At 38.6% G+C, this 26,124-nt stretch overlaps 25 pseudogenes; all 25 read right to left on the bottom strand.

Moving 5' to 3' along the window:
- Window positions 1-156: 156 nt before the first annotated feature.
- LOC127962280 (uncharacterized) lies at window positions 157-275 on the bottom strand (annotated as a pseudogene).
- Window positions 276-1,679: 1,404 nt separating this feature from the next.
- Window positions 1,680-1,798, bottom strand: LOC127964780 (uncharacterized; annotated as a pseudogene).
- Window positions 1,799-2,167: 369 nt separating this feature from the next.
- Window positions 2,168-2,286, bottom strand: LOC127960123 (uncharacterized; annotated as a pseudogene).
- Window positions 2,287-3,678: 1,392 nt separating this feature from the next.
- On the bottom strand, window positions 3,679-3,797 carry LOC127962276 (uncharacterized; annotated as a pseudogene).
- Window positions 3,798-4,166: 369 nt separating this feature from the next.
- Window positions 4,167-4,285, bottom strand: LOC127958441 (uncharacterized; annotated as a pseudogene).
- Window positions 4,286-5,540: 1,255 nt separating this feature from the next.
- Window positions 5,541-5,659, bottom strand: LOC127962541 (uncharacterized; annotated as a pseudogene).
- A 368-nt stretch (window positions 5,660-6,027) lies between these two features.
- Window positions 6,028-6,146, bottom strand: LOC127960119 (uncharacterized; annotated as a pseudogene).
- A 1,393-nt stretch (window positions 6,147-7,539) lies between these two features.
- On the bottom strand, window positions 7,540-7,658 carry LOC127962269 (uncharacterized; annotated as a pseudogene).
- Window positions 7,659-8,027: 369 nt separating this feature from the next.
- LOC127958436 (uncharacterized) lies at window positions 8,028-8,146 on the bottom strand (annotated as a pseudogene).
- A 1,255-nt stretch (window positions 8,147-9,401) lies between these two features.
- Window positions 9,402-9,520, bottom strand: LOC127962538 (uncharacterized; annotated as a pseudogene).
- Window positions 9,521-9,888: 368 nt separating this feature from the next.
- On the bottom strand, window positions 9,889-10,007 carry LOC127960113 (uncharacterized; annotated as a pseudogene).
- A 1,400-nt stretch (window positions 10,008-11,407) lies between these two features.
- Window positions 11,408-11,526, bottom strand: LOC127962533 (uncharacterized; annotated as a pseudogene).
- Window positions 11,527-11,894: 368 nt separating this feature from the next.
- On the bottom strand, window positions 11,895-12,013 carry LOC127960112 (uncharacterized; annotated as a pseudogene).
- A 1,399-nt stretch (window positions 12,014-13,412) lies between these two features.
- On the bottom strand, window positions 13,413-13,531 carry LOC127964775 (uncharacterized; annotated as a pseudogene).
- A 1,404-nt stretch (window positions 13,532-14,935) lies between these two features.
- LOC127964771 (uncharacterized) lies at window positions 14,936-15,054 on the bottom strand (annotated as a pseudogene).
- A 369-nt stretch (window positions 15,055-15,423) lies between these two features.
- Window positions 15,424-15,542, bottom strand: LOC127960110 (uncharacterized; annotated as a pseudogene).
- A 1,398-nt stretch (window positions 15,543-16,940) lies between these two features.
- Window positions 16,941-17,059, bottom strand: LOC127964761 (uncharacterized; annotated as a pseudogene).
- Window positions 17,060-18,463: 1,404 nt separating this feature from the next.
- On the bottom strand, window positions 18,464-18,582 carry LOC127964755 (uncharacterized; annotated as a pseudogene).
- Window positions 18,583-18,951: 369 nt separating this feature from the next.
- Window positions 18,952-19,070, bottom strand: LOC127960105 (uncharacterized; annotated as a pseudogene).
- Window positions 19,071-20,468: 1,398 nt separating this feature from the next.
- LOC127964750 (uncharacterized) lies at window positions 20,469-20,587 on the bottom strand (annotated as a pseudogene).
- Window positions 20,588-21,990: 1,403 nt separating this feature from the next.
- Window positions 21,991-22,109, bottom strand: LOC127964745 (uncharacterized; annotated as a pseudogene).
- A 369-nt stretch (window positions 22,110-22,478) lies between these two features.
- On the bottom strand, window positions 22,479-22,597 carry LOC127961636 (uncharacterized; annotated as a pseudogene).
- A 1,395-nt stretch (window positions 22,598-23,992) lies between these two features.
- LOC127964742 (uncharacterized) lies at window positions 23,993-24,111 on the bottom strand (annotated as a pseudogene).
- Window positions 24,112-25,516: 1,405 nt separating this feature from the next.
- On the bottom strand, window positions 25,517-25,635 carry LOC127964737 (uncharacterized; annotated as a pseudogene).
- Window positions 25,636-26,004: 369 nt separating this feature from the next.
- On the bottom strand, window positions 26,005-26,123 carry LOC127961631 (uncharacterized; annotated as a pseudogene).
- Between the last annotated feature and the right edge of the window lies 1 nt (window position 26,124).

Genomic DNA, 26,124 nt, shown 5'->3' with positions numbered 1-26,124 from the left:
TAGTAATAAATTTCCAATAATATTAGAGCACCTGGTATTACCAGGGGGTCTCCCATCCAAACACTACACAGGTCAATGACTGCTAAGATTCAAAGATTGGGCATTCACTCTTTTTTTTTTCAAGATTATTATATAATTTGTGAAAAATTTACAAAAATCTTAAAGCAACTGGTATTACCAGGGGGTCTCCCATCCAACTACTAACCAGGCCCAAACCTGCTTAGCTTCCGAGCTCAGACATGATCTGGCATAGCCAGGGTGGTATAGCCATAAGCGAAGACTGCTGCAAAGAGAGAGCTATTTAAAGATCAGTCAATCTAATCGCCGGTACATTATATAAGTAGGAAAGAAAACCCTAAAGCTTAAAGCACCTGGTATTCCCAGGCGGTCTCCCATCCAAGCACTAACCAGGCCAATACCTGCTAAGATTAAGAGATCGGGCATTGACTCTTTTTTTTTTTTTTTTTTTTTTAAGATTATTATATAATTAGTAATACATTTCCAATAATATTAGAGCACCTGGTATTCCGAGGCGGTCTCCCATCCAGACACTAAACAGGTCCATGACTGCTAAGATTCAAAGAATGGGCATTGACTCTTTTTTTTTTCAAGATAATTATATAATTAGTACAAATTTCCAAAAATATTACAGCAACTGGTATTCCGAGGCGGTCTCCCATCCAAGCACTAAACAGGTCCATACCTCCTAAGATTCAAAGATTGGGCATTTACTCTTTTTTTTTTTTTTGTTGTTGCAAGATTATTATGTAATTAGTAAAAATTGCCAAAAATATTACAGCAACTGGTATTTCCCGGCCGTCTTCCATCCAAGTACTAACCAGGCAAAACCTGCTATTATTCAGAGATCGGGCATTGACTTTTTTTTTTTTTTTCAAGATTATTATATAATTTGTGAAAAATTTCCAAAAATCTTAAAGCAACTGGTATTACCAGGGTGTCTCCCATCCAATTACTAACCAGGCCCATACATGCTAAGATTCAGATATGGGGCATTGACTCCTTTCTTTTTTTCTTGCAAGATTATTATATAATTTGTGAAAAATTTCCCAAAATCTTAAAGCAACTGGTATTACCAGGGGGTCTGCCATCCAATTACTAACCAGGCCGAAACCTGCTTAGTTTCCGAGCTCAGACATGATCTGGCATAGCCAGGGTGGAATGGCCATAAGCGAAGACTGCTGCAAAGAGAGAGCTATTTAAAGATCAGCCAATCTAATCGCCGGTACATTATACAGGACCAAACCTGCTTAGCTTCCGAGAGCAGACGAGATCAGGCATAGCCAGGTTGTTACGGTCGCAAGCGAAGGATACTGCAAAGAGAAGACTATTTAAAGATCAGCCAATCAAATCGCCCATACATTATATAAGTAGGAATGAAAATCCAAAAGCTTACAGCACCTGGTATTCCGAGGCGGTCTCCCATCCAAGCACTAACCAGGCCAATACCTGCTAAGATTAAGAGATCGGGCATTGGCTCTTTTTTTTTAAGATTATTATATAATTAGTAATAAATTTCCAATAATATTAGAGCACCTGGTATTACCAGGGGGTCTCCCATCCAAACACTACACAGGTCAATGACTGCTAAGATTCAAAGAATGGGCATTCACTCTTTTTTTTTTCAAGATTATTATATAATTTGTGAAAAATTTACAAAAATCTTAAAGCAACTGGTATTACCAGGGGGTCTCCCATCCAATTACTAACCAGGCCCAAACCTGCTTAGCTTCCGAGCTCAGACATGATCTGGCATAGCCAGGGTGGTATGGCCATAAGCGAAGACTGCTGCAAAGAGAGAGCTATTTAAAGATCAGTCAATCTAATCGCCGGTACATTATATAAGTAGGAAAGAAAACCCTAAAGCTTAAAGCACCTGGTATTCCCAGGCGGTCTCCCATCCAAGCACTAACCAGGCCAATACCTGCTAAGATTAAGAGATCGGGCATTGACTCTTTTTTTTTTTTTTTTTTTTTTAAGATTATTATATAATTAGTAATAAATTTCCAATAATATTAGAGCACCTGGTATTCCGAGGCGGTCTCCCATCCAGACACTAAACAGGTCCATGACTGCTAAGATTCAAAGAATGGGCATTGACTCTTTTTTTTTTCAAGATTATTATTTAATTTGTGAAAAATTTACAAAAATCTTAAAGCAACTGGTATTACCAGGGGGTCTCCCATCCAATTACTAACCAGGCCCAAACCTGCTTAGCTTCCGAGCTCAGACATGATCTGGCATAGACAGGGTGGTATGGCCATAAGCGAAGACTGCTGCAAAGAGAGAGCTATTTAAAGATCAGCCAATCTAATATAAGTAGGAAAGAAAACCCTAAAGCTTAAAGCACCTGGTATTCCCAGGCGGTCTCCCATCCAAGCACTAACCAGGCCAATACCTGCTAAGATTAAGAGATCGGGCATTGACTCTTTTTTTTTTTTTTTTTTTTTTTAAAGATTATTATATAATTAGTAATAAATTTCCAATAATATTAGAGCACCTGGTTTTCCGAGGCGGTCTCCCATCCAAACACTAAACAGGTCCATAGCTGCTAAGATTCAAAGATTGGGCATTGACTCTTTTTGTTTCAAGATAATTATATAATTAGTACAAATTTCCAAAAATATTACAGCAACTGGTATTCCGAGGCGGTCTCCCATCCAAGCACTAAACAGGTCCATACCTCCTAAGATTCAAAGATTGGGCATTTACTCTTTTTTTTTTTTTTTTTTGTTGCAAGATTATTATGTAATTAGTAAAAATTGCCAAAAATATTACAGCAACTGGTATTTCCCGGCCGTCTTCCATCCAAGTACTAACCAGGCAAAACCTGCTATTATTCAGAGATCGGGCATTGACTTTTTTTTTTTTTTTTCAAGATTATTATATAATTGGTGAAAAATTTCCAAAAATCTTAAAGCAACTGGTATTACCAGGGTGTCTCCCATCCAATTACTAACCAGGCCCATACCTGCTAAGATTCAGATATGGGGCATTGACTCCTTTCTTTTTTTCTTGCAAGATTATTATATAATTTGTGAAAAATTTCCAAAAATCTTAAAGCAACTGGTATTACCAGGGGGTCTGCCATCCAATTACTAACCAGGCCGAAACCTGCTTAGTTTCCGAGCTCAGACATGATCTGGCATAGCCAGGGTGGAATGGCCATAAGCGAAGACTGCTGCAAAGAGAGAGCTATTTAAAGGTCAGCCAATCTAATCGCCGGTACATTATACAGGACCAAACCTGCTTAGCTTCCGAGAGCAGACGAGATCAGGCATAGCCAGGTTGTTACGGTCGCAAGCGAAGGATACTGCAAAGAGAAGACTATTTAAAGATCAGCCAATCAAATCGCCCATACATTATATAAGTAGGAATGAAAATCCAAAAGCTTACAGCACATGGTATTCCGAGGCGGTCTCCCATCCAAGCACTAACCAGGCCAATACCTGCTAAGATTAAGAGATCGGCATTGGCTCTTTTTTTTTAAGATTATTATATAATTAGTAATAAATTTCCAATAATATTAGAGCACCTGGTATTACCAGGGGGTCTCCCATCCAAACACTACACAGGTCAATGACTGCTAAGATTCAAAGATTGGGCATTCACTCTTTTTTTTTTCAAGATTATTATATAATTTGTGAAAAATTTACAAAAATCTTAAAGCAACTGGTATTACCAGGGGGTCTCCCATCCAACTACTAACCAGGCCCAAACCTGCTTAGCTTCCGAGCTCAGACATGATCTGGCATAGCCAGGGTGGTATAGCCATAAGCGAAGACTGCTGCAAAGAGAGAGCTATTTAAAGATCAGTCAATCTAATCGCCGGTACATTATATAAGTAGGAAAGAAAACCCTAAAGCTTAAAGCACCTGGTATTCCCAGGCGGTCTCCCATCCAAGCACTAACCAGGCCAATACCTGCTAAGATTAAGAGATCGGGCATTGACTCTTTTTTTTTTTTTTTTTTTTTTAAGATTATTATATAATTAGTAATACATTTCCAATAATATTAGAGCACCTGGTATTCCGAGGCGGTCTCCCATCCAGACACTAAACAGGTCCATGACTGCTAAGATTCAAAGAATGGGCATTGACTCTTTTTTTTTTCAAGATTATTATATAATTTGTGAAAAATTTACAAAAATCTTAGAGCAACTGGTATTACCAGGGGGTCTCCCATCCAATTACTAACCAGGCCCAAACCTGCTTAGCTTCCGAGCTCAGACATGATCTGGCATAGCCAGGGTGGTATGGCCATAAGCGAACACTGCTGCAAAGAGAGAGCTATTTAAAGATCAGCCAATCTAATCGCCGGTACATTATATAAGTAGGAAAGAAAACCCTAAAGCTTAAAGCACCTGGTATTCCCAGGCGGTCTCCCATCCAAGCACTAACCAGGCCAATACCTGCTAAGATTAAGAGATCGGGCATTGACTCTTTTTGTTTCAAGATAATTATATAATTAGTACAAATTTCCAAAAATATTACAGCAACTGGTATTCCGAGGCGGTCTCCCATCCAAGCACTAAACAGGTCCATACCTCCTAAGATTCAAAGATTGGGCATTTACTCTTTTTTTTTTTTTGTTGTTGCAAGATTATTATGTAATTAGTAAAAATTGCCAAAAATATTACAGCAACTGGTATTTCCCGGCCGTCTTCCATCCAAGTACTAACCTGGCAAAACCTGCTATTATTCAGAGATCGGGCATTGACTTTTTTTTTTTTTTTTCAAGATTATTATATAATTTGTGAAAAATTTCCAAAAATCTTAAAGCAACTGGTATTACCAGGGTGTCTCCCATCCAATTACTAACCAGGCCCATACATGCTAAGATTCAGATATGGGGCATTGACTCCTTTCTTTTTTTCTTGCAAGATTATTATATAATTTGTGAAAAATTTCCCAAAATCTTAAAGCAACTGGTATTACCAGGGGGTCTGCCATCCAATTACTAACCAGGCCGAAACCTGCTTAGTTTCCGAGCTCAGACATGATCTGGCATAGCCAGGGTGGAATGGCCATAAGCGAAGACTGCTGCAAAGAGAGAGCTATTTAAAGATCAGCCAATCTAATCGCCGGTACATTATACAGGACCAAACCTGCTTAGCTTCCGAGAGCAGACGAGATCAGGCATAGCCAGGTTGTTACGGTCGCAAGCGAAGGATACTGCAAAGAGAAGACTATTTAAAGATCAGCCAATCAAATCGCCCATACATTATATAAGTAGGAATGAAAATCCAAAAGCTTACAGCACCTGGTATTCCGAGGCGGTCTCCCATCCAAGCACTAACCAGGCCAATACCTGCTAAGATTAAGAGATCGGGCATTGGCTCTTTTTTTTTAAGATTATTATATAATTAGTAATAAATTTCCAATAATATTAGAGCACCTGGTATTACCAGGGGGTCTCCCATCCAAACACTACACAGGTCAATGACTGCTAAGATTCAAAGAATGGGCATTCACTCTTTTTTTTTTCAAGATTATTATATAATTTGTGAAAAATTTACAAAAATCTTAAAGCAACTGGTATTACCAGGGGGTCTCCCATCCAATTACTAACCAGGCCCAAACTTGCTTAGCTTCCGAGCTCAGACATGATCTGGCATAGCCAGGGTGGTATGGCCATAAGCGAAGACTGCTGCAAAGAGAGAGCTATTTAAAGATCAGTCAATCTAATCGCCGGTACATTATATAAGTAGGAAAGAAAACCCTAAAGCTTAAAGCACCTGGTATTCCCAGGCGGTCTCCCATCCAAGCACTAACCAGGCCAATACCTGCTAAGATTAAGAGATCGGGCATTGACTCTTTTTTTTTTTTTTTTTTTTTAAGATTATTATATAATTAGTAATAAATTTCCAATAATATTAGAGCACCTGGTATTCCGAGGCGGTCTCCCATCCAGACACTAAACAGGTCCATGACTGCTAAGATTCAAAGAATGGGCATTGACTCTTTTTTTTTTCAAGATTATTATATAATTTGTGAAAAATTTACAAAAATCTTAAAGCAACTGGTATTACCAGGGGGTCTCCCATCCAATTACTAACCAGGCCCAAACCTGCTTAGCTTCCGAGCTCAGACATGATCTGGCATAGACAGGGTGGTATGGCCATAAGCGAAGACTGCTGCAAAGAGAGAGCTATTTAAAGATCAGCCAATCTAATATAAGTAGGAAAGAAAACCCTAAAGCTTAAAGCACCTGGTATTCCCAGGCGGTCTCCCATCCAAGCACTAACCAGGCCAATACCTGCTAAGATTAAGAGATCGGGCATTGACTCTTTTTTTTTTTTTTTTTTTTTTTTAAAGATTATTATATAATTAGTAATAAATTTCCAATAATATTAGAGCACCTGGTTTTCCGAGGCGGTCTCCCATCCAAACACTAAACAGGTCCATAGCTGCTAAGATTCAAAGATTGGGCATTGACTCTTTTTGTTTCAAGATAATTATATAATTAGTACAAATTTCCAAAAATATTACAGCAACTGGTATTCCGAGGCGGTCTCCCATCCAAGCACTAAACAGGTCCATACCTCCTAAGATTCAAAGATTGGGCATTTACTCTTTTTTTTTTTTTTTTTTGTTGCAAGATTATTATGTAATTAGTAAAAATTGCCAAAAATATTACAGCAACTGGTATTTCCCGGCCGTCTTCCATCCAAGTACTAACCAGGCAAAACCTGCTATTATTCAGAGATCGGGCATTGACTTTTTTTTTTTTTTTTCAAGATTATTATATAATTGGTGAAAAATTTCCAAAAATCTTAAAGCAACTGGTATTACCAGGGTGTCTCCCATCCAATTACTAACCAGGCCCATACCTGCTAAGATTCAGATATGGGGCATTGACTCCTTTCTTTTTTTCTTGCAAGATTATTATATAATTTGTGAAAAATTTCCAAAAATCTTAAAGCAACTGGTATTACCAGGGGGTCTGCCATCCAATTACTAACCAGGCCGAAACCTGCTTAGTTTCCGAGCTCAGACATGATCTGGCATAGCCAGGGTGGAATGGCCATAAGCGAAGACTGCTGCAAAGAGAGAGCTATTTAAAGGTCAGCCAATCTAATCGCCGGTACATTATACAGGACCAAACCTGCTTAGCTTCCGAGAGCAGACGAGATCAGGCATAGCCAGGTTGTTACGGTCGCAAGCGAAGGATACTGCAAAGAGAAGACTATTTAAAGATCAGCCAATCAAATCGCCCATACATTATATAAGTAGGAATGAAAATCCAAAAGCTTACAGCACATGGTATTCCGAGGCGGTCTCCCATCCAAGCACTAACCAGGCCAATACCTGCTAAGATTAAGAGATCGGCATTGGCTCTTTTTTTTTAAGATTATTATATAATTAGTAATAAATTTCCAATAATATTAGAGCACCTGGTATTACCAGGGGGTCTCCCATCCAAACACTACACAGGTCAATGACTGCTAAGATTCAAAGATTGGGCATTCACTCTTTTTTTTTTCAAGATTATTATATAATTTGTGAAAAATTTACAAAAATCTTAAAGCAACTGGTATTACCAGGGGGTCTCCCATCCAACTACTAACCAGGCCCAAACCTGCTTAGCTTCCGAGCTCAGACATGATCTGGCATAGCCAGGGTGGTATAGCCATAAGCGAAGACTGCTGCAAAGAGAGAGCTATTTAAAGATCAGTCAATCTAATCGCCGGTACATTATATAAGTAGGAAAGAAAACCCTAAAGCTTAAAGCACCTGGTATTCCCAGGCGGTCTCCCATCCAAGCACTAACCAGGCCAATACCTGCTAAGATTAAGAGATCGGGCATTGACTCTTTTTTTTTTTTTTTTTTTTTTAAGATTATTATATAATTAGTAATACATTTCCAATAATATTAGAGCACCTGGTATTCCGAGGCGGTCTCCCATCCAGACACTAAACAGGTCCATGACTGCTAAGATTCAAAGAATGGGCATTGACTCTTTTTTTTTTCAAGATTATTATATAATTTGTGAAAAATTTACAAAAATCTTAGAGCAACTGGTATTACCAGGGGGTCTCCCATCCAATTACTAACCAGGCCCAAACCTGCTTAGCTTCCGAGCTCAGACATGATCTGGCATAGCCAGGGTGGTATGGCCATAAGCGAACACTGCTGCAAAGAGAGAGCTATTTAAAGATCAGCCAATCTAATCGCCGGTACATTATATAAGTAGGAAAGAAAACCCTAAAGCTTAAAGCACCTGGTATTCCCAGGCGGTCTCCCATCCAAGCACTAACCAGGCCAATACCTGCTAAGATTAAGAGATCGGGCATTGACTCTTTTTGTTTCAAGATAATTATATAATTAGTACAAATTTCCAAAAATATTACAGCAACTGGTATTCCGAGGCGGTCTCCCATCCAAGCACTAAACAGGTCCATACCTCCTAAGATTCAAAGATTGGGCATTTACTCTTTTTTTTTTTTTGTTGTTGCAAGATTATTATGTAATTAGTAAAAATTGCCAAAAATATTACAGCAACTGGTATTTCCCGGCCGTCTTCCATCCAAGTACTAACCTGGCAAAACCTGCTATTATTCAGAGATCGGGCATTGACTTTTTTTTTTTTTTTTCAAGATTATTATATAATTTGTGAAAAATTTCCAAAAATCTTAAAGCAACTGGTATTACCAGGGTGTCTCCCATCCAATTACTAACCAGGCCCATACATGCTAAGATTCAGATATGGGGCATTGACTCCTTTCTTTTTTTCTTGCAAGATTATTATATAATTTGTGAAAAATTTCCCAAAATCTTAAAGCAACTGGTATTACCAGGGGGTCTGCCATCCAATTACTAACCAGGCCGAAACCTGCTTAGTTTCCGAGCTCAGACATGATCTGGCATAGCCAGGGTGGAATGGCCATAAGCGAAGACTGCTGCAAAGAGAGAGCTATTTAAAGATCAGCCAATCTAATCGCCGGTACATTATACAGGACCAAACCTGCTTAGCTTCCGAGAGCAGACGAGATCAGGCATAGCCAGGTTGTTACGGTCGCAAGCGAAGGATACTGCAAAGAGAAGACTATTTAAAGATCAGCCAATCAAATCGCCCATACATTATATAAGTAGGAATGAAAATCCAAAAGCTTACAGCACCTGGTATTCCGAGGCGGTCTCCCATCCAAGCACTAACCAGGCCAATACCTGCTAAGATTAAGAGATCGGGCATTGGCTCTTTTTTTTTAAGATTATTATATAATTAGTAATAAATTTCCAATAATATTAGAGCACCTGGTATTACCAGGGGGTCTCCCATCCAAACACTACACAGGTCAATGACTGCTAAGATTCAAAGAATGGGCATTCACTCTTTTTTTTTTCAAGATTATTATATAATTTGTGAAAAATTTACAAAAATCTTAAAGCAACTGGTATTACCAGGGGGTCTCCCATCCAATTACTAACCAGGCCCAAACTTGCTTAGCTTCCGAGCTCAGACATGATCTGGCATAGCCAGGGTGGTATGGCCATAAGCGAAGACTGCTGCAAAGAGAGAGCTATTTAAAGATCAGTCAATCTAATCGCCGGTACATTATATAAGTAGGAAAGAAAACCCTAAAGCTTAAAGCACCTGGTATTCCCAGGCGGTCTCCCATCCAAGCACTAACCAGGCCAATACCTGCTAAGATTAAGAGATCGGGCATTGACTCTTTTTTTTTTTTTTTTTTTTTAAGATTATTATATAATTAGTAATAAATTTCCAATAATATTAGAGCACCTGGTATTCCGAGGCGGTCTCCCATCCAGACACTAAACAGGTCCATGACTGCTAAGATTCAAAGAATGGGCATTGACTCTTTTTTTTTTCAAGATTATTATATAATTTGTGAAAAATTTACAAAAATCTTAAAGCAACTGGTATTACCAGGGGGTCTCCCATCCAATTACTAACCAGGCCCAAACCTGCTTAGCTTCCGAGCTCAGACATGATCTGGCATAGACAGGGTGGTATGGCCATAAGCGAAGACTGCTGCAAAGAGAGAGCTATTTAAAGATCAGCCAATCTAATATAAGTAGGAAAGAAAACCCTAAAGCTTAAAGCACCTGGTATTCCCAGGCGGTCTCCCATCCAAGCACTAACCAGACCAATACCTGCTAAGATTAAGAGATCGGGCATTGACTCTTTTTTTTTTTTTTTTTTTTTTTTTTTAAAGATTATTATATAATTAGTAATAAATTTCCAATAATATTAGAGCACCTGGTTTTCCGAGGCGGTCTCCCATCCAAACACTAAACAGGTCCATAGCTGCTAAGAATCAAATATTGGGCATTGACTCTTTTTGTTTCAAGATAATTAGATAATTAGTACAAATTTCCAAAAATATTACAGCAACTGGTATTCCGAGGCGGTCTCCCATCCAAGCACTAAACAGGTCCATACCTCCTAAGATTCAAAGATTGGGCATTTACTCTTTTTTTTTTTTTTTTTTTTGTTGCAAGATTATTATGTAATTAGTAAAAATTGCCAAAAATATTACAGCAACTGGTATTTCCCGGCCGTCTTCCATCCAAGTACTAACCAGGCAAAACCTGCTATTATTCAGAGATCGGGCATTGACTTTTTTTTTTTTTTTTTTAAGATTATTATATAATTGGTGAAAAATTTCCAAAAATCTTAAAGCAACTGGTATTACCAGGGTGTCTCCCATCCAATTACTAACCAGGCCCATACCTGCTAAGATTCAGATATGGGGCATTGACTCCTTTCTTTTTTTCTTGCAAGATTATTATATAATTTGTGAAAAATTTCCAAAAATCTTAAAGCAACTGGTATTACCAGGGGGTCTGCCATCCAATTACTAACCAGGCCGAAACCTGCTTAGTTTCCGAGCTCAGACATGATCTGGCATAGCCAGGGTGGAATGGCCATAAGCGAAGACTGCTGCAAAGAGAGAGCTATTTAAAGATCAGCCAATCTAATCGCCGGTACATTATACAGGACCAAACCTGCTTAGCTTCCGAGAGCAGACGAGATCAGGCATAGCCAGGTTGTTACGGTCGCAAGCGAAGGATACTGCAAAGAGAAGACTATTTAAAGATCAGCCAATCAAATCGCCCATACATTATATAAGTAGGAATGAAAATCCAAAAGCTTACAGCACCTGGTATTCCGAGGCGGTCTCCCATCCAAGCACTAACCAGGCCAATACCTGCTAAGATTAAGAGATCGGGCATTGGCTCTTTTTTTTTAAGATTATTATATAATTAGTAATAAATTTCCAATAATATTAGAGCACCTGGTATTACCAGGGGGTCTCCCATCCAAACACTACACAGGTCAATGACTGCTAAGATTCAAAGAATGGGCATTCACTCTTTTTTTTTTCAAGATTATTATATAATTTGTGAAAAATTTACAAAAATCTTAAAGCAACTGGTATTACCAGGGGGTCTCCCATCCAATTACTAACCAGGCCCAAACTTGCTTAGCTTCCGAGCTCAGACATGATCTGGCATAGCCAGGGTGGTATGGCCATAAGCGAAGACTGCTGCAAAGAGAGAGCTATTTAAAGATCAGTCAATCTAATCGCCGGTACATTATATAAGTAGGAAAGAAAACCCTAAAGCTTAAAGCACCTGGTATTCCCAGGCGGTCTCCCATCCAAGCACTAACCAGGCCAATACCTGCTAAGATTAAGAGATCGGGCATTGACTCTTTTTTTTTTTTTTTTTTTTTAAGATTATTATATAATTAGTAATAAATTTCCAATAATATTAGAGCACCTGGTATTCCGAGGCGGTCTCCCATCCAGACACTAAACAGGTCCATGACTGCTAAGATTCAAAGAATGGGCATTGACTCTTTTTTTTTTCAAGATAATTATATAATTTGTGAAAAATTTACAAAAATCTTAAAGCAACTGGTATTACCAGGGGGTCTCCCATCCAATTACTAACCAGGCCCAAACCTGCTTAGCTTCCGAGCTCAGACATGATCTGGCATAGACAGGGTGGTATGGCCATAAGCGAAGACTGCTGCAAAGAGAGAGCTATTTAAAGATCAGCCAATCTAATATAAGTAGGAAAGAAAACCCTAAAGCTTAAAGCACCTGGTATTCCCAGGCGGTCTCCCATCCAAGCACTAACCAGACCAATACCTGCTAAGATTAAGAGATCGGGCATTGACTCTTTTTTTTTTTTTTTTTTTTTTTTTTTAAAGATTATTATATAATTAGTAATAAATTTCCAATAATATTAGAGCACCTGGTTTTCCGAGGCGGTCTCCCATCCAAACACTAAACAGGTCCATAGCTGCTAAGAATCAAATATTGGGCATTGACTCTTTTAGTTTCAAGATAATTAGATAATTAGTACAAATTTCCAAAAATATTACAGCAACTGGTATTCCGAGGCGGTCTCCCATCCAAGCACTAAACAGGTCCATACCTCCTAAGATTCAAAGATTGGGCATTTACTCTTTTTTTTTTTTTTTTTTTTGTTGCAAGATTATTATGTAATTAGTAAAAATTGCCAAAAATATTACAGCAACTGGTATTTCCCGGCCGTCTTCCATCCAAGTACTAACCAGGCAAAACCTGCTATTATTCAGAGATCGGGCATTGACTTTTTTTTTTTTTTTTTAAGATTATTATATAATTGGTGAAAAATTTCCAAAAATCTTAAAGCAACTGGTATTACCAGGGTGTCTCCCATCCAATTACTAACCAGGCCCATACCTGCTAAGATTCAGATATGGGGCATTGACTCCTTTCTTTTTTTCTTGCAAGATTATTATATAATTTGTGAAAAATTTCCAAAAATCTTAAAGCAACTGGTATTACCAGGGGGTCTGCCATCCAATTACTAACCAGGCCGAAACCTGCTTAGTTTCCGAGCTCAGACATGATCTGGCATAGCCAGGGTGGAATGGCCATAAGCGAAGACTGCTGCAAAGAGAGAGCTATTTAAAGATCAGCCAATCTAATCGCCGGTACATTATACAGGACCAAACCTGCTTAGCTTCCGAGAGCAGACGAGATCAGGCATAGCCAGGTTGTTACGGTCGCAAGCGAAGGATACTGCAAAGAGAAGACTATTTAAAGATCAGCCAATCAAATCGCCCATACATTATATAAGTAGGAATGAAAATCCAAAAGCTTACAGCACCTGGTATTCCGAGGCGGTCTCCCATCCAAGCACTAACCAGGCCAATACCTGCTAAGATTAAGAGATCGGGCATTGGCTCTTTTTTTTTAAGATTATTATATAATTAGTAATAAATTTCCAATAATATTAGAGCACCTGGTATTACCAGGGGGTCTCCCATCCAAACACTACACAGGTCAATGACTGCTAAGATTCAAAGAATGGGCATTCACTCTTTTTTTTTTCAAGATTATTATATAATTTGTGAAAAATTTACAAAAATCTTAAAGCAACTGGTATTACCAGGGGGTCTCCCATCCAATTACTAACCAGGCCCAAACCTGCTTAGCTTCCGAGCTCAGACATGATCTGGCATAGCCAGGGTGGTATGGCCATAAGCGAACACTGCTGCAAAGAGAGAGCTATTTAAAGATCAGTCAATCTAATCGCCGGTACATTATATAAGTAGGAAAGAAAACCCTAAAGCTTAAAGCACCTGGTATTCCCAGGCGGTCTCCCATCCAAGCACTAACCAGGCCAATACCTGCTAAGATTAAGAGATCGGGCATTGACTCTTTTTTTTTTTTTTTTTTTTTTAAAGATTATTATATAATTAGTAATGAATTTCCAATAATATTAGAGCACCTGGTTTTCCGAGGCGGTCTCCCATCCAAACACTAAACAGGTCCATAGCTGCTAAGATTCAAAGATTGGGCATTGACTCTTTTTGTTTCAAGATAATTATATAATTAGTACAAATTTCCAAAAATATTACAGCAACTGGTATTCCGAGGCGGTCTCCCATCCAAGCACTAAACAGGTCCATACCTCCTAAGATTCAAAGATTGGGCATTTACTCTTTTTTTTTTTTTTGTTGTTGCAAGATTATTATGTAATTAGTAAAAATTGCCAAAAAAATTACAGCAACTGGTATTTCCCGGCCGTCTTCCATCCAAGTACTAACCAGGCAAAACCTGCTATTATTCAGAGATCGGGCATTGACTTTTTTTTTTTTTTTCAAGATTATTATATAATTTGTGAAAAATTTCCAAAAATCTTAAAGCAACTGGTATTACCAGGGTGTCTCCCATCCAATTACTAACCAGGCCCATACATGCTAAGATTCAGATATGGGGCATTGACTCCTTTCTTTTTTTCTTGCAAGATTATTATATAATTTGTGAAAAATTTCCCAAAATCTTAAAGCAACTGGTATTACCAGGGGGTCTGCCATCCAATTACTAACCAGGCCGAAACCTGCTTAGTTTCCGAGCTCAGACATGATCTGGCATAGCCAGGGTGGAATGGCCATAAGCGAAGACTGCTGCAAAGAGAGAGCTATTTAAAGATCAGCCAATCTAATCGCCGGTACATTATACAGGACCAAACCTGCTTAGCTTCCGAGAGCAGACGAGATCAGGCATAGCCAGGTTGTTACGGTCGCAAGCGAAGGATACTGCAAAGAGAAGACTATTTAAAGATCAGCCAATCAAATCGCCCATACATTATATAAGTAGGAATGAAAATCCAAAAGCTTACAGCACCTGGTATTCCGAGGCGGTCTCCCATCCAAGCACTAACCAGGCCAATACCTGCTAAGATTAAGAGATCGGGCATTGGCTCTTTTTTTTTAAGATTATTATATAATTAGTAATAAATTTCCAATAATATTAGAGCACCTGGTATTACCAGGGGGTCTCCCATCCAAACACTACACAGGTCAATGACTGCTAAGATTCAAAGAATGGGCATTCACTCTTTTTTTTTTCAAGATTATTATATAATTTGTGAAAAATTTTCAAAAATCTTAAAGCAACTGGTATTACCAGGGGGTCTCCCATCCAATTACTAACCAGGCCCAAACCTGCTTAGCTTCCGAGCTCAGACATGATCTGGCATAGCCAGGGTGGTATGGCCATAAGCGAAGACTGCTGCAAAGAGAGAGCTATTTAAAGATCAGTCAATCTAATCGCCGGTACATTATATAAGTAGGAAAGAAAACCCTAAAGCTTAAAGCACCTGGTATTCCCAGGCGGTCTCCCATCCAAGCACTAACCAGGCCAATACCTGCTAAGATTAAGAGATCGGGCATTGACTCTTTTTTTTTTTTTTTTTTTTTTAAGATTATTATATAATTAGTAATAAATTTCCAATAATATTAGAGCACCTGGTATTCCGAGGCGGTCTCCCATCCAGACACTAAACAGGTCCATGACTGCTAAGATTCAAAGAATGGGCATTGACTCTTTTTTTTTTCAAGATTATTATATAATTTGTGAAAAATTTACAAAAATCTTAAAGCAACTGGTATTACCAGGGGGTCTCCCATCCAATTACTAACCAGGCCCAAACCTGCTTAGCTTCCGAGCTCAGACATGATCTGGCATAGACAGGGTGGTATGGCCATAAGCGAAGACTGCTGCAAAGAGAGAGCTATTTAAAGATCAGCCAATCTAATATAAGTAGGAAAGAAAACCCTAAAGCTTAAAGCACCTGGTATTCCCAGGCGGTCTCCCATCCAAGCACTAACCAGGCCAATACCTGCTAAGATTAAGAGATCGGGCATTGACTCTTTTTTTTTTTTTTTTTTTTTTTTTTAAAGATTATTATATAATTAGTAATAAATTTCCAATAATATTAGAGCACCTGGTTTTCCGAGGCGGTCTCCCATCCAAACACTAAACAGGTCCATAGCTGCTAAGATTCAAAGATTGGGCATTGACTCTTTTTGTTTCAAGATAATTATATAATTAGTACAAATTTCCAAAAATATTACAGCAACTGGTATTCCGAGGCGGTCTCCCATCCAAGCACTAAACAGGTCCATACCTCCTAAGATTCAAAGATTGGGCATTTACTCTTTTTTTTTTTTTTTTTTTTGTTGCAAGATTATTATGTAATTAGTAAAAATTGCCAAAAATATTACAGCAACTGGTATTTCCCGGCCGTCTTCCATCCAAGTACTAACCAGGCAAAACCTGCTATTATTCAGAGATCGGGCATTGACTTTTTTTTTTTTTTTTTAAGATTATTATATAATTGGTGAAAAATTTCCAAAAATCTTAAAGCAACTGGTATTACCAGGGTGTCTCCCATCCAATTACTAACCAGGCCCATACCTGCTAAGATTCAGATATGGGGCATTGACTCCTTTCTTTTTTTCTTGCAAGATTATTATATAATTTGTGAAAAATTTCCAAAAATCTTAAAGCAACTGGTATTACCAGGGGGTCTGCCATCCAATTACTAACCAGGCCGAAACCTGCTTAGTTTCCGAGCTCAGACATGATCTGGCATAGCCAGGGTGGAATGGCCATAAGCGAAGACTGCTGCAAAGAGAGAGCTATTTAAAGATCAGCCAATCTAATCGCCGGTACATTATACAGGACCAAACCTGCTTAGCTTCCGAGAGCAGACGAGATCAGGCATAGCCAGGTTGTTACGGTCGCAAGCGAAGGATACTGCAAAGAGAAGACTATTTAAAGATCAGCCAATCAAATCGCCCATACATTATATAAGTAGGAATGAAAATCCAAAAGCTTACAGCACCTGGTATTCCGAGGCGGTCTCCCATCCAAGCACTAACCAGGCCAATACCTGCTAAGATTAAGAGATCGGGCATTGGCTCTTTTTTTTTAAGATTATTATATAATTAGTAATAAATTTCCAATAATATTAGAGCACCTGGTATTACCAGGGGGTCTCCCATCCAAACACTACACAGGTCAATGACTGCTAAGATTCAAAGAATGGGCATTCACTCTTTTTTTTTTCAAGATTATTATATAATTTGTGAAAAATTTACAAAAATCTTAAAGCAACTGGTATTACCAGGGGGTCTCCCATCCAATTACTAACCAGGCCCAAACCTGCTTAGCTTCCGAGCTCAGACATGATCTGGCATAGCCAGGGTGGTATGGCCATAAGCGAACACTGCTGCAAAGAGAGAGCTATTTAAAGATCAGTCAATCTAATCGCCGGTACATTATATAAGTAGGAAAGAAAACCCTAAAGCTTAAAGCACCTGGTATTCCCAGGCGGTCTCCCATCCAAGCACTAACCAGGCCAATACCTGCTAAGATTAAGAGATCGGGCATTGACTCTTTTTTTTTTTTTTTTTTTTTTAAAGATTATTATATAATTAGTAATGAATTTCCAATAATATTAGAGCACCTGGTTTTCCGAGGCGGTCTCCCATCCAAACACTAAACAGGTCCATAGCTGCTAAGATTCAAAGATTGGGCATTGACTCTTTTTGTTTCAAGATAATTATATAATTAGTACAAATTTCCAAAAATATTACAGCAACTGGTATTCCGAGGCGGTCTCCCATCCAAGCACTAAACAGGTCCATACCTCCTAAGATTCAAAGATTGGGCATTTACTCTTTTTTTTTTTTTTGTTGTTGCAAGATTATTATGTAATTAGTAAAAATTGCCAAAAAAATTACAGCAACTGGTATTTCCCGGCCGTCTTCCATCCAAGTACTAACCAGGCAAAACCTGCTATTATTCAGAGATCGGGCATTGACTTTTTTTTTTTTTTTCAAGATTATTATATAATTTGTGAAAAATTTCCAAAAATCTTAAAGCAACTGGTATTACCAGGGTGTCTCCCATCCAATTACTAACCAGGCCCATACATGCTAAGATTCAGATATGGGGCATTGACTCCTTTCTTTTTTTCTTGCAAGATTATTATATAATTTGTGAAAAATTTCCCAAAATCTTAAAGCAACTGGTATTACCAGGGGGTCTGCCATCCAATTACTAACCAGGCCGAAACCTGCTTAGTTTCCGAGCTCAGACATGATCTGGCATAGCCAGGGTGGAATGGCCATAAGCGAAGACTGCTGCAAAGAGAGAGCTATTTAAAGATCAGCCAATCTAATCGCCGGTACATTATACAGGACCAAACCTGCTTAGCTTCCGAGAGCAGACGAGATCAGGCATAGCCAGGTTGTTACGGTCGCAAGCGAAGGATACTGCAAAGAGAAGACTATTTAAAGATCAGCCAATCAAATCGCCCATACATTATATAAGTAGGAATGAAAATCCAAAAGCTTACAGCACCTGGTATTCCGAGGCGGTCTCCCATCCAAGCACTAACCAGGCCAATACCTGCTAAGATTAAGAGATCGGGCATTGGCTCTTTTTTTTTAAGATTATTATATAATTAGTAATAAATTTCCAATAATATTAGAGCACCTGGTATTACCAGGGGGTCTCCCATCCAAACACTACACAGGTCAATGACTGCTAAGATTCAAAGAATGGGCATTCACTCTTTTTTTTTTCAAGATTATTATATAATTTGTGAAAAATTTTCAAAAATCTTAAAGCAACTGGTATTACCAGGGGGTCTCCCATCCAATTACTAACCAGGCCCAAACCTGCTTAGCTTCCGAGCTCAGACATGATCTGGCATAGCCAGGGTGGTATGGCCATAAGCGAAGACTGCTGCAAAGAGAGAGCTATTTAAAGATCAGTCAATCTAATCGCCGGTACATTATATAAGTAGGAAAGAAAACCCTAAAGCTTAAAGCACCTGGTATTCCCAGGCGGTCTCCCATCCAAGCACTAACCAGGCCAATACCTGCTAAGATTAAGAGATCGGGCATTGACTCTTTTTTTTTTTTTTTTTTTTTTAAGATTATTATATAATTAGTAATAAATTTCCAATAATATTAGAGCACCTGGTATTCCGAGGCGGTCTCCCATCCAGACACTAAACAGGTCCATGACTGCTAAGATTCAAAGAATGGGCATTGACTCTTTTTTTTTTCAAGATTATTATATAATTTGTGAAAAATTTACAAAAATCTTAAAGCAACTGGTATTACCAGGGGGTCTCCCATCCAATTACTAACCAGGCCCAAACCTGCTTAGCTTCCGAGCTCAGACATGATCTGGCATAGACAGGGTGGTATGGCCATAAGCGAAGACTGCTGCAAAGAGAGAGCTATTTAAAGATCAGCCAATCTAATATAAGTAGGAAAGAAAACCCTAAAGCTTAAAGCACCTGGTATTCCCAGGCGGTCTCCCATCCAAGCACTAACCAGGCCAATACCTGCTAAGATTAAGAGATCGGGCATTGACTCTTTTTTTTTTTTTTTTTTTTTTTTTTAAAGATTATTATATAATTAGTAATAAATTTCCAATAATATTAGAGCACCTGGTTTTCCGAGGCGGTCTCCCATCCAAACACTAAACAGGTCCATAGCTGCTAAGATTCAAAGATTGGGCATTGACTCTTTTTGTTTCAAGATAATTATATAATTAGTACAAATTTCCAAAAATATTACAGCAACTGGTATTCCGAGGCGGTCTCCCATCCAAGCACTAAACAGGTCCATACCTCCTAAGATTCAAAGATTGGGCATTTACTCTTTTTTTTTTTTTTTTTTTTGTTGCAAGATTATTATGTAATTAGTAAAAATTGCCAAAAATATTACAGCAACTGGTATTTCCCGGCCGTCTTCCATCCAAGTACTAACCAGGCAAAACCTGCTATTATTCAGAGATCGGGCATTGACTTTTTTTTTTTTTTTTTAAGATTATTATATAATTGGTGAAAAATTTCCAAAAATCTTAAAGCAACTGGTATTACCAGGGTGTCTCCCATCCAATTACTAACCAGGCCCATACCTGCTAAGATTCAGATATGGGGCATTGACTCCTTTCTTTTTTTCTTGCAAGATTATTATATAATTTGTGAAAAATTTCCAAAAATCTTAAAGCAACTGGTATTACCAGGGGGTCTGCCATCCAATTACTAACCAGGCCGAAACCTGCTTAGTTTCCGAGCTCAGACATGATCTGGCATAGCCAGGGTGGAATGGCCATAAGCGAAGACTGCTGCAAAGAGAGAGCTATTTAAAGATCAGCCAATCTAATCGCCGGTACATTATACAGGACCAAACCTGCTTAGCTTCCGAGAGCAGACGAGATCAGGCATAGCCAGGTTGTTACGGTCGCAAGCGAAGGATACTGCAAAGAGAAGACTATTTAAAGATCAGCCAATCAAATCGCCCATACATTATATAAGTAGGAATGAAAATCCAAAAGCTTACAGCACCTGGTATTCCGAGGCGGTCTCCCATCCAAGCACTAACCAGGCCAATACCTGCTAAGATTAAGAGATCGGGCATTGGCTCTTTTTTTTTAAGATTATTATATAATTAGTAATAAATTTCCAATAATATTAGAGCACCTGGTATTACCAGGGGGTCTCCCATCCAAACACTACACAGGTCAATGACTGCTAAGATTCAAAGAATGGGCATTCACTCTTTTTTTTTTCAAGATTATTATATAATTTGTGAAAAATTTACAAAAATCTTAAAGCAACTGGTATTACCAGGGGGTCTCCCATCCAATTACTAACCAGGCCCAAACCTGCTTAGCTTCCGAGCTCAGACATGATCTGGCATAGCCAGGGTGGTATGGCCATAAGCGAACACTGCTGCAAAGAGAGAGCTATTTAAAGATCAGTCAATCTAATCGCCGGTACATTATATAAGTAGGAAAGAAAACCCTAAAGCTTAAAGCACCTGGTATTCCCAGGCGGTCTCCCATCCAAGCACTAACCAGGCCAATACCTGCTAAGATTAAGAGATCGGGCATTGACTCTTTTTTTTTTTTTTTTTTTTTTAAAGATTATTATATAATTAGTAATGAATTTCCAATAATATTAGAGCACCTGGTTTTCCGAGGCGGTCTCCCATCCAAACACTAAACAGGTCCATAGCTGCTAAGATTCAAAGATTGGGCATTGACTCTTTTTGTTTCAAGATAATTATATAATTAGTACAAATTTCCAAAAATATTACAGCAACTGGTATTCCGAGGCGGTCTCCCATCCAAGCACTAAACAGGTCCATACCTCCTAAGATTCAAAGATTGGGCATTTACTCTTTTTTTTTTTGTTGTTGTTGCAAGATTATTATGTAATTAGTAAAAATTGCCAAAAAAATTACAGCAACTGGTATTTCCCGGCCGTCTTCCATCCAAGTACTAACCAGGCAAAACCTGCTATTATTCAGAGATCGGGCATTGACTTTTTTTTTTTTTTTCAAGATTATTATATAATTTGTGAAAAATTTCCAAAAATCTTAAAGCAACTGGTATTACCAGGGTGTCTCCCATCCAATTACTAACCAGGCCCATACATGCTAAGATTCAGATATGGGGCATTGACTCCTTTCTTTTTTTCTTGCAAGATTATTATATAATTTGTGAAAAATTTCCCAAAATCTTAAAGCAACTGGTATTACCAGGGGGTCTGCCATCCAATTACTAACCAGGCCGAAACCTGCTTAGTTTCCGAGCTCAGACATGATCTGGCATAGCCAGGGTGGAATGGCCATAAGCGAAGACTGCTGCAAAGAGAGAGCTATTTAAAGATCAGCCAATCTAATCGCCGGTACATTATACAGGACCAAACCTGCTTAGCTTCCGAGAGCAGACGAGATCAGGCATAGCCAGGTTGTTACGGTCGCAAGCGAAGGATACTGCAAAGAGAAGACTATTTAAAGATCAGCCAATCAAATCGCCCATACATTATATAAGTAGGAATGAAAATCCAAAAGCTTACAGCACCTGGTATTCCGAGGCGGTCTCCCATCCAAGCACTAACCAGGCCAATACCTGCTAAGATTAAGAGATCGGGCATTGGCTCTTTTTTTTAAGATTATTATATAATTAGTAATAAATTTCCAATAATATTAGAGCACCTGGTATTACCAGGGGGTCTCCCATCCAAACACTACACAGGTCAATGACTGCTAAGATTCAAAGAATGGGCATTCACTCTTTTTTTTTTCAAGATTATTATATAATTTGTGAAAAATTTTCAAAAATCTTAAAGCAACTGGTATTACCAGGGGGTCTCCCATCCAATTACTAACCAGGCCCAAACCTGCTTAGCTTCCGAGCTCAGACATGATCTGGCATAGCCAGGGTGGTATGGCCATAAGCGAAGACTGCTGCAAAGAGAGAGCTATTTAAAGATCAGTCAATCTAATCGCCGGTACATTATATAAGTAGGAAAGAAAACCCTAAAGCTTAAAGCACCTGGTATTCCCAGGCGGTCTCCCATCCAAGCACTAACCAGGCCAATACCTGCTAAGATTAAGAGATCGGGCATTGACTCTTTTTTTTTTTTTTTTTTTTTTAAGATTATTATATAATTAGTAATAAATTTCCAATAATATTAGAGCACCTGGTATTCCGAGGCGGTCTCCCATCCAGACACTAAACAGGTCCATGACTGCTAAGATTCAAAGAATGGGCATTGACTCTTTTTTTTTTCAAGATTATTATATAATTTGTGAAAAATTTACAAAAATCTTAAAGCAACTGGCATTACCAGGGGGTCTCCCATCCAATTACTAACCAGGCCCAAACCTGCTTAGCTTCCGAGCTCAGACATGATCTGGCATAGACAGGGTGGTATGGCCATAAGCGAAGACTGCTGCAAAGAGAGAGCTATTTAAAGATCAGCCAATCTAATATAAGTAGGAAAGAAAACCCTAAAGCTTAAAGCACCTGGTATTCCCAGGCGGTCTCCCATCCAAGCACTAACCAGGCCAATACCTGCTAAGATTAAGAGATCGGGCATTGACTCTTTTTTTTTTTTTTTTTTTTTTTTTAAAGATTATTATATAATTAGTAATAAATTTCCAATAATATTAGAGCACCTGGTTTTCCGAGGCGGTCTCCCATCCAAACACTAAACAGGTCCATAGCTGCTAAGATTCAAAGATTGGGCATTGACTCTTTTTGTTTCAAGATAATTATATAATTAGTACAAATTTCCAAAAATATTACAGCAACTGGTATTCCGAGGCGGTCTCCCATCCAAGCACTAAACAGGTCCATACCTCCTAAGATTCAAAGATTGGGCATTTACTCTTTTTTTTTTTTTTTTTTTGTTGCAAGATTATTATGTAATTAGTAAAAATTGCCAAAAATATTACAGCAACTGGTATTTCCCGGCCGTCTTCCATCCAAGTACTAACCAGGCAAAACCTGCTATTATTCAGAGATCGGGCATTGACTTTTTTTTTTTTTTTTAAGATTATTATATAATTGGTGAAAAATTTCCAAAAATCTTAAAGCAACTGGTATTACCAGGGTGTCTCCCATCCAATTACTAACCAGGCCCATACCTGCTAAGATTCAGATATGGGGCATTGACTCCTTTCTTTTTTTCTTGCAAGATTATTATATAATTTGTGAAAAATTTCCAAAAATCTTAAAGCAACTGGTATTACCAGGGGGTCTGCCATCCAATTACTAACCAGGCCGAAACCTGCTTAGTTTCCGAGCTCAGACATGATCTGGCATAGCCAGGGTGGAATGGCCATAAGCGAAGACTGCTGCAAAGAGAGAGCTATTTAAAGATCAGCCAATCTAATCGCCGGTACATTATACAGGACCAAACCTGCTTAGCTTCCGAGAGCAGACGAGATCAGGCATAGCCAGGTTGTTACGGTCGCAAGCGAAGGATACTGCAAAGAGAAGACTATTTAAAGATCAGCCAATCAAATCGCCCATACATTATATAAGTAGGAATGAAAATCCAAAAGCTTACAGCACCTGGTATTCCGAGGCGGTCTCCCATCCAAGCACTAACCAGGCCAATACCTGCTAAGATTAAGAGATCGGGCATTGGCTCTTTTTTTTTAAGATTATTATATAATTAGTAATAAATTTCCAATAATATTAGAGCACCTGGTATTACCAGGGGGTCTCCCATCCAAACACTACACAGGTCAATGACTGCTAAGATTCAAAGAATGGGCATTCACTCTTTTTTTTTTCAAGATTATTATATAATTTGTGAAAAATTTACAAAAATCTTAAAGCAACTGGTATTACCAGGGGGTCTCCCATCCAATTACTAACCAGGCCCAAACCTGCTTAGCTTCCGAGCTCAGACATGATCTGGCATAGCCAGGGTGGTATGGCCATAAGCGAACACTGCTGCAAAGAGAGAGCTATTTAAAGATCAGTCAATCTAATCGCCGGTACATTATATAAGTAGGAAAGAAAACCCTAAAGCTTAAAGCACCTGGTATTCCCAGGCGGTCTCCCATCCAAGCACTAACCAGGCCAATACCTGCTAAGATTAAGAGATCGGGCATTGACTCTTTTTTTTTTTTTTTTTTTTTTAAAGATTATTATATAATTAGTAATGAATTTCCAATAATATTAGAGCACCTGGTTTTCCGAGGCGGTCTCCCATCCAAACACTAAACAGGTCCATAGCTGCTAAGATTCAAAGATTGGGCATTGACTCTTTTTGTTTCAAGATAATTATATAATTAGTACAAATTTCCAAAAATATTACAGCAACTGGTATTCCGAGGCGGTCTCCCATCCAAGCACTAAACAGGTCCATACCTCCTAAGATTCAAAGATTGGGCATTTACTCTTTTTTTTTTTTTTTGTTGTTGCAAGATTATTATGTAATTAGTAAAAATTGCCAAAAATATTACAGCAACTGGTATTTCCCGGCCGTCTTCCATCCAAGTACTAACCAGGCAAAACCTGCTATTATTCAGAGATCGGGCATTGACTTTTTTTTTTTTTTTCAAGATTATTATATAATTTGTGAAAAATTTCCAAAAATCTTAAAGCAACTGGTATTACCAGGGTGTCTCCCATCCAATTACTAACCAGGCCCATACATGCTAAGATTCAGATATGGGGCATTGACTCCTTTCTTTTTTTCTTGCAAGATTATTATATAATTTGTGAAAAATTTCCCAAAATCTTAAAGCAACTGGTATTACCAGGGGGTCTGCCATCCAATTACTAACCAGGCCGAAACCTGCTTAGTTTCCGAGCTCAGACATGATCTGGCATAGCCAGGGTGGAATGGCCATAAGCGAAGACTGCTGCAAAGAGAGAGCTATTTAAAGATCAGCCAATCTAATCGCCGGTACATTATACAGGACCAAACCTGCTTAGCTTCCGAGAGCAGACGAGATCAGGCATAGCCAGGTTGTTACGGTCGCAAGCGAAGGATACTGCAAAGAGAAGACTATTTAAAGATCAGCCAATCAAATCGCCCATACATTATATAAGTAGGAATGAAAATCCAAAAGCTTACAGCACCTGGTATTCCGAGGCGGTCTCCCATCCAAGCACTAACCAGGCCAATACCTGCTAAGATTAAGAGATCGGGCATTGGCTCTTTTTTTTTAAGATTATTATATAATTAGTAATAAATTTCCAATAATATTAGAGCACCTGGTATTACCAGGGGGTCTCCCATCCAAACACTACACAGGTCAATGACTGCTAAGATTCAAAGAATGGGCATTCACTCTTTTTTTTTTCAAGATTATTATATAATTTGTGAAAAATTTTCAAAAATCTTAAAGCAACTGGTATTACCAGGGGGTCTCCCATCCAATTACTAACCAGGCCCAAACCTGCTTAGCTTCCGAGCTCAGACATGATCTGGCATAGCCAGGGTGGTATGGCCATAAGCGAAGACTGCTGCAAAGAGAGAGCTATTTAAAGATCAGTCAATCTAATCGCCGGTACATTATATAAGTAGGAAAGAAAACCCTAAAGCTTAAAGCACCTGGTATTCCCAGGCGGTCTCCCATCCAAGCACTAACCAGGCCAATACCTGCTAAGATTAAGAGATCGGGCATTGACTCTTTTTTTTTTTTTTTTTTTTTTAAGATTATTATATAATTAGTAATAAATTTCCAATAATATTAGAGCACCTGGTATTCCGAGGCGGTCTCCCATCCAGACACTAAACAGGTCCATGACTGCTAAGATTCAAAGAATGGGCATTGACTCTTTTTTTTTTCAAGATTATTATATAATTTGTGAAAAATTTACAAAAATCTTAAAGCAACTGGCATTACCAGGGGGTCTCCCATCCAATTACTAACCAGGCCCAAACCTGCTTAGCTTCCGAGCTCAGACATGATCTGGCATAGACAGGGTGGTATGGCCATAAGCG

Source organism: Carassius gibelio, chromosome A3, assembly GCF_023724105.1.
Source record: "Carassius gibelio isolate Cgi1373 ecotype wild population from Czech Republic chromosome A3, carGib1.2-hapl.c, whole genome shotgun sequence".
NCBI lineage: Eukaryota > Metazoa > Chordata > Actinopteri > Cypriniformes > Cyprinidae > Carassius > Carassius gibelio.
This window is presented reverse-complemented; position numbering and strand designations above follow the sequence as displayed.